Raw genomic sequence first — 7,212 nt, forward strand, 5'->3', positions numbered from 1 at the left:
CTGCTCCTCTATGGTTCTTGATTTTGTCATCTTGAATGAATAGAGTTGTTACTTCAAACACAACCTATGAGCCAGCGATTTCGTCATGTACAAAGATTCCAACTTTGCCCAGATTCCAACTTTGCCCAGATTCCAGCCGCAGTCTTCTCCTTCGCAACCTTTCTTAGTGCCTTATCACCCAGACACAGTATGATTGCGCTTCTTGCTTAATCAACCATTCTTTTCTTCTCTTCTTGCGACATCGTAGCACCTATGTTCAACTCACCCTTCAACGCTTTATCGCATCCCTATTGTATCAAGATAGCCTCCATCTTGATCTTCCACAGCCCGAAATCATTAGAACCATTGAATTTCTCAATGTCAAACTTGGTTGTAATTGCTTCTTGAGTTTCTTGATTCACGTGCCCCACGGTGGGCGCCAATTGTTGGATTTGAGTGTGAAACAAAGAATCAAAAAAACCCAGAAAAGAAAGAAGAGAAAAACACAGAGAGAAATGATCTGAATATTTCGTGATTAAAATTTGATTCTGAAAAACAAAGACAGGCTACAATATGTAGCTAATCCAAGCGACAAAAAAAAATTGAACGATCGTAAGTAGTAGAGGCCGAATGTAGGCCGAGTACAGCAAAGATCAAGCAGCACAGCGAAGAGCAAAAAACGAGCGTACAAGACCGAGCATACATAAACGAACGAACAAAAGATAACGTTCTATCACAAACGACCAGAACAAAACCGAACGTACACTAACCAAAAAAATACAGAGCGGTTATTAAACATGAAACTGAACGGTCGACAACAATAGGAGAGTCTAAACAACACATAGTTTACCTTCTTGTGCAAAAACTTCACCTAATGTACCCACTTATTTTGTCTTTGGTACCAGTTATGTTACTGGACCATGAAAATTATGTTCAACGTAAATGATGGTCAATTTAAATTTTTATTGCCATCAATGATGGTCAATTTAAAACCCATTAATGGTGGTCGTCCACCAATTTAGTGGATTACTTAGTTGTATAATAAATGTTCTTTTATTTGCATTGTCAATCACTCAAATCCTCAGGCGGTACTCAGGCGGACAATGAAAATGGGTGGGTGGGAGGAAGCAGCACTCTCTAGGAACGATGGCACTCCGACGACACTCCGACGACAATGGGTGGGTGGGTGGAGGGAAGAGGAGACTTTGTAGGTTTCGCTTACGAACGGTGGGACTCCGACGGCAATGGGTGGTTGGGTGGAGGGAAGAAGAGACTCTCTAGGTTTCACCTTTGACACGGCGACACTATGACGGCACTCTAGCGGGAATGAATGGTTGAGTGGAGGGAAGATGAGACTCTTTCTCTAGGTTTCACGCTCTCGGTTCTCTCTCGAAACTTCCTCATATTCAAAATCTGAAATGAAAATATGAACCCAAATATAAAAAACACTATCCCAATTATATTGTCACATCATTCTGAATTTTTAAAATTATTTTTTATATGCACCACTCACATTTTAACATGTAACCCGTGTCAATATGTTATCGGTATTGTTGTCAAAATATCATTTGCGTATTCAAAATATATATATATATATATATATATATATATATATATATATATATATATATATATATATATATATCCACGAGTAAAAAAAAATCCACTATCGAAAAATAACAAGTCGAATGACAGAATACAATTTTATTCTATGGATGGAGTTGGCAATAAACATTGTGGTGTCTAATCAACCCGTTATCATCCTTACTCCAATCCCATTCTCCGTGCCCACCGCCATAGAAGAACCGTACACTCTGCGGGACCATTTTCTTTTTGGGTGTCGAACCCATTAATGAGTTAGACATATTTCTCAAACAAATAAATCTTACACCAATACGGTCTCTCCACATGTTATCATTAGTTTCCGTAAACGAATTAAATTGGGTTTCTCTACTATAAGATGAGTCAAAATTTATAATTTATTGTGGTAAAAGATGCGAAATTGGAGTTTATTTGTAAATATTTTTAATTTTTAATTTTGTTTTGTTTTCTAAATTTATTTATATAATATTAAAAATATATTTTATTATATATTATTTTAAATATTTTAATTAATTAATTATTTTTTAATAAATAAATTTAAATAATTCTTACATTTATATGTTAAATTGTCCTATTATAACTAATAGTTAAAATTTAATTTATAAGTGTTAATAATTTAAGTTATAATATTGTTTTTAAAAAATATATAATATCAATTATTTTATAAGTTATTTCTTATTTTAATTTTTTTTAAATTAGTTGGTTAGTTTATCCACCTTGTTTTTGATCCGCAATTTAGTAAGATAGAGAAAACGGACCAAAACAAATTAATAGATTAAAAAATTTAACCTGATTTATTTTATTTTGAACGAGTCAACTGTTTATAAGTTGTGATCCATTTTATTATTTTTATTAATATAAATTTGAATATTACATTTTTTTCAATTATATTTTAGAAATCATTTAATTAGGGAATCTCATATTCAATTTCCATAAAAAGTCTTCTTACCAAGAGGATAAACATTATTGGGAGTAGGATTAATCTTCAATGGTAATTAGGGAATCTCATATTCAATCTCTTATTCAGTTAAATTAGAAGATAAGATAATTATTTCAAATAAATTATTTCCCCTAAACTTGGATTGAACTTGAATGGTTATGCATTCATGAAAATGATACTGCTTCAGTTATAACAATAATAGTTGTGTTGCCGCTATGATATCTTTGCGAGAAGAAGATGATCGATTTTGCCACCATCTTTATCACTACCACATATAAAATTAATTTCTTTTATTATGTAAATGAAACTATGAAGGTTCTTCTCATAACAATTGAACTTACAATTATTTTAAAATTGTAATTTTAAAAAAAAAGTATATTTTTAAGTTGTTTTTAACTCTTGTGAATAACTCTTTTTATTGGTGTGTTTTAAAAGTGACGTATAAAAAAAGTTATAATTTTCGCATAACTACTCAAGAAACAACCCTCACATAAGTGAAATTAATTTCATCAGTGAAATTAACCGATTTTGACAATAAGAAATTGTTTTGACACTCTTTGGGGTTGATTTTTTATTTCTTTTTTAGAATTCTTTGAACAGTAGGTTCTGCATTACTTTAATTCGATTCGGATTTTGAGTTGTCAAACTGAGAATGATGAGGCTATGTGAGCAAAAGAATATAAAGATGTAATTGAAATTTTGTAGAATTGAATTTAAAAAAATTAAGACTTATTTGGAAGTATAAATTTGTTAAGATTGAATTGAGTTAAACCACTTTGATATGATTTAGTTTGTTTTTAGTGTTAATTGTGATATTTGAGCTTGTATATACGTATATTAGAGTAGAAAATATGTTTAAACTGAGGTTTAAAATTTAATAAGAGAGTTAAAATTGGTTATCGTGGATTATAGGTATGTTGCTTTAATGAATGAGAATTTAGTTAACGAAGGTAATTTCTAAATTAATTCCATCCAATAAATAGTAATGCGTAAAACGAATTCTATGAATTCACCAAAAAGATGATATTTTGCTCAAAAAATCTCAATTTGAGAGTAACCGAACAATTTCTCAATTTAATTTGCTCGATAATTTTTTTTTTCAACAAATTTATTATAATAGAAGAAAGAAAATTAACTCGTTTGAAGAATTTAAGTTAGTTAGATTTGTTGAATATTGATTATGTTATTGTTATTTTTATGATGAGTTGAGGTTAATTGGAATATGTTATGATATTGGTAAGTAATGAATATAATGATAAATAAGAAATTAATACTATCACCAATTCAAAATCTAAAAAAAAAATAGTTTATAATCTTTCAATTTTTTTTTACTTAATATGATACTTAAATTTTTTAACAATTGGAGAGCTATTAAGAAATAGTCAACTTATATTTATTGATGTTATGGATAACATATGGATTTGAGCTATGATAAATTATATATTAATGTTGTTCACTAAATTTTTAATCAAATTAACGTTTTCTAGTGTAATAAAAATATTATATTATTCTTAATAAATTTTTAATATAATTTTTAATAGAAATATTATGTTATTCTGTAATTTTCAGAAACTTATATAAATATTTCTATACATTACTTTTTTTTATTAAAACAAACATATTAGAATTATAATTTTCAAAAATCATGATAAATTTTTTGTTATATATCAACTTTAGAAACAACTAAACAATAATTGAGTTTTCAGACCCAAAAGTATATGGGATGTTGGAAGAGTTCAAACCCTTATCCAAATATACCTGAACATCATTTGCTTATCCTTTTGAAAAAAAAAATAGTTTTAATTAAATATAATTTTAATTTTTATAATTTTTCATCTACGGAAATGTTGAAATATTTGTCTATTCTGAAGTGATTCTTGTTAATAAATATTGTGTTGAATAAAAAATAGGCGATAATCCTGACATTCGTTTTAAAAAATATATTAATTCTTTCAGATAAATATTATTTTCTCATTTTGTAAATAAATTTTAAAAAATAAAAGTAAGGATTTCGTATTTTTGAAAAATAAAAATAAAACATCTATATTGGCTAAAACTAAAACTTCATTATGATATTTTTATACATATAAAAACAGAAGACGATAATTAATTATTGGAAATAAATCACAGGCTCACAATGCATTGTGAATATCTAGAGACTTTAAAGTTAGTTGATTCGTTCTTGAGAATACCAAATAGGAGAAGACAAAAGTTATGCAATTTGATCATAACTAATGTCATTATCACCATTTATTTGAATTTTTTTGTTTTTATAGTAGACTCAAAATTGACGAAGCTATAGTATAAAGAAATAGACATCACAAAATAAAAATTCACATAAAATATTTTATTTTTAAAAAATCACAGTTTTTATTGGAAGATTTGTGAATGGGCGATGAGATTTTAAGAATGTTTTGATTGGTTCTGTTATCTTGAAAGAGTTTCCTTGTTATTGAAAATATAAGATTCAATTAAAAAAAACTATTTCACATTCAAATTCAAATGAATAAGAGTAGTGGGGTTAGTCAAAATGGATTAAAATTCGTGAGTCAATCCGGCTCATCACGGGTTTGAATCGGGTTAGATTGAAAAAAAATACAAATTTTTTTATACGAGCCAATTTTGACTCGGCTCACTAAGAACCCGACTCACACGGGTTGAACCTGTGGTGGGTCAGGTTGGCTCACCAATCCACCTATTTTTTTTAATTAAATTAAATTAATTATTTAAATCTTATTTTTTTTATTGAAATCAAATTAATTAATTAATTATTCAAAATGCACAACCCTTACTACTTAGCAATAAAGTCTTTCAAGAGAGCATAATACTATGGATTTATGCATTCAGGGCTCCAATTTAATAGATGGATAATATTATAGATTGGATAATTCAGGAATATATCATTTGTTTTATATTAATTTTAGACCTATCTACAAGCATCACAGTTTTATCTTGTACTATATATTCTTTTTAACGGCTATATGTAGTTTCTTGGTCAAACGGTTATCTATATCTCGTTAAACTAAATTTGGCAAAATTTTATGCTTGATACCTTAGAATATATATAACAATATATTTCTTTTGTTTCATTTTCTTTTATATCAATTAGTCCAATTATTACTGTTTCAATTTGATCGATCAAAGTAACATATTATAATTATCTAAGAAGAAGAGGGTGAAAAAAAATTAACTAAGTGAGTCAACCCGTTTAACCCACCAACCCGTGATGGGTCGGGTCGAGTTCGAATTTTTTCGATTCGCTAATAAATGAGCCGGGTTAGATTGACTCACTAAGTGACCAACTCGTGGTGGGTCAGATCGGGTCGGCCCGGGTTACCCGTTTTGACAGCTCTAAATAAAAGTGACTATAAATTGTATGTATAAAAGTGAGTATTTTTAAGAAATAATATATAAGATTATAATAATAATATAATAAATAATATAGAATAATAAATAATAACTAACATATCAAATTATCTAGGTTTAATTATAATGGATAAATATAACTTAAATATGCAAAACTTTTTGTCTACTTCATAATAAAAAGATTTAAATAAGAATCGTATTTTTTAATATGCTTATTTGATCCAATAAAAACAAAGATAAACATTATAGCGTGTAATTTATATTAGTAACTAAACCAAAATCAAAATCAAATATCAAGTCTTCATATTAATTTCCATTACGATATCATTTCATTAAATAATATCTATTATTAATAAATTAATATTTATTTGCAGAGGTTTTGTTATAAAATCGCAATCATTAATTTTACTAACATTTCATTTTCAACTCATAGAGAAGATGCGAGATTCTACATTTGTTTTGGTATAGCATGCAGGGGCAACCGTGTAAGTAATATAATGAAAATTTAACGAGAGCTAAATGTTGATAATTGAATTTTAATAATTAATAAACTAATAAACTATTGATTTTATGTTTATTATCATATAAGTATTACATCATTTATATATATATATATATATATATAAAATTGACGATAGACTTATCTTTAAACATATAAATAGGAGTTTGATTCAAACATTTGTGCATAAAACATTTATTATAAAGTATTAATGTTTAAATGGATATTCGTATTTAAAATAATTAGTTCATAAAAGTCATTTTCAAAGTAGGAGGACTTTTCAAAGTGTTGTGGAAATTATTTTCTGGTTACTATCAAAAGAAAGGGAAGAATGGGTGGTGTGGAAAATAAATTGTCTATGAATTCGTGAATGTGACTAATAAAATGTCTATATTATTCATATACATTGCAATTATGTATTCGAGGTCCTCTCTTCACTCTTATAGTCCACACTATTAGGTCAAGTCTACGTTCACAAACATTTCCTAAAAAAAGAGTAAATAAAATACATTTTTTCATAAATTAAAATCAATTTATACACAAAGTAAAGAACTAGAATTTTCGAATAATAGATAAAAGAACTTCTATAAATTAATTAACTTATCCACAAGTTAGTTTGAATTTATTAAAAAAAATATTTATTCTTTTCATGTACAAGTATTTACGAAAAAACTTTTCCAAACATATTCTATGGGAATAATAGCATGAGATAAAAAGTTGAAAAAAGTGACATAAAAATAGTTTAGAATCAATTTTGCTGATTAATTATGAGATTTTATTGTTTTACATATTTTTAATGTAATAGCAATCCTTCGTAAGAAAATAT

The sequence above is a fragment of the Vigna angularis genome, chromosome 6 (assembly GCF_016808095.1).
Source record: "Vigna angularis cultivar LongXiaoDou No.4 chromosome 6, ASM1680809v1, whole genome shotgun sequence".
NCBI classification, from domain to species: Eukaryota; Viridiplantae; Streptophyta; class Magnoliopsida; order Fabales; family Fabaceae; genus Vigna; species Vigna angularis.